This window comes from Elephantulus edwardii, unplaced genomic scaffold (assembly GCF_000299155.1).
Source record: "Elephantulus edwardii isolate Elephantulus edwardi_28Jun2011 unplaced genomic scaffold, EleEdw1.0 scaffold00178, whole genome shotgun sequence".
Lineage (NCBI taxonomy): Eukaryota > Metazoa > Chordata > Mammalia > Macroscelidea > Macroscelididae > Elephantulus > Elephantulus edwardii.
Genome location: NW_006399928.1, coordinates 4,232,824 through 4,234,318, shown reverse-complemented (window position 1 = coordinate 4,234,318; position 1,495 = coordinate 4,232,824).

The following is a 1,495-nucleotide window of genomic DNA, read 5'->3' as shown; positions in this document are numbered from 1 at the left end:
TAAAAAATTCAATGCAATCCCAATACAAATACCAATTCCATTCTTCAATGAGATGGAGAAGGCAATTTCCAATTTCATCTGGAATAGAAAGAGACCCTGAATAAAGAAGCACTCCTGAAAAAGAGAAACAAGGTAGGAGGCATCTCACTCCCCGGTTTCAAATCCTACTACACAATCATGGTAGTCAAGACAACATGGTACTGGTACAGTGACAGGCAAACAGATCAATGGAACAGAATTGAGAGCCCAGAAATCAGCTAATCTACATAGTGTAAACTGATTTTTAACAAGGGGATGAAATCAGTTAAGTGGGGAAATGAAAGCCTCTTTAACAAACTGTGTTGGAAAAATTGGAAAACTATCTATAGAAAACTCAAGCAAGACCCACACCTCACACCATACACAAAAACCAACTCAAAGTGGATCAAGGACCTAGGACTAAAACCAGACTATAAACTTCATCAGAGAAAAGCCTGGAAGAACTCTAGAAGCCCTAATCTACAACATGAACAATCTCCCATGCATCGTGAAAAACGTACAACCAGAAAAGAATAAAATAAATGAAAGAGATCTTCTAACAATGAAATCTCTATGCATGTCCAAAAACTTTTCCAACAGGCTTAAAAGGAAAACCACAGACAGGGGCGGAAACATAAGGAGTTGAAAAGAGATTCCAGAAGGCAGCGCAGGAGGACAAAGTAAAGTATTACAATGAAAGGTGCAAGGAGCTCGAGTCAGAAAATCAAAAGGGTGAAACTCACTCAGCATTTCTTAAGCTCAAGGAACTGAAGAACAAATTTAAACCTCGAGTTACAATACTTAAGGATGCATTGGGCAGAATATGAAATGATCCAGAAAGCATTAAAGAAAGATGGGAAACGTATACAGAGTCATTGTACCAAAAGGAATTGGCAGAAACAGAAGAATTTCATAAAACAACGTATGAGCAAGAGCCTGTGGTGATGAAGGAAGAAGTTCAAGCTGATCTGAAAGAATTTGTAAAAAACAAGGCTCCAGGAATTGATGACATACCAATTGACATATTTCAACACAGAGACACTGCCCTGGATGTGCTCACCAAGTTGTGCCAAGAAATCTGGAGACAACCACTTGGCCAACTCACAGGAAGAGATCTATATTTGTTCCCATTCCAAAGAAAGGTGATCCAACAGAGTGTGGAAATTATAGAACAATACCATTGATATGACCTACAAACAAGATTCTGCTGAAGATTATCCAAAAACAACTGAAATAGCACATCAACAGAAAACTGCCTGAAGTGCAGGCTGGATTTAGAAGAGGCCATGGCACTAGGGATGTTGTTGTTGTTGTTGTTATGTGCCGTCGAGTCGTTTCTGACTCATAGTGACCCTATGCACAACAGCCCTAAACCCTGCTCTGTCCTGCGCCAACTGCACTGCCTCTGACACACCCATCCCAATTACCCCAGTCACTGAATCGATCCATCTCATAGAGGGTCTTCCCATCCTGCGCT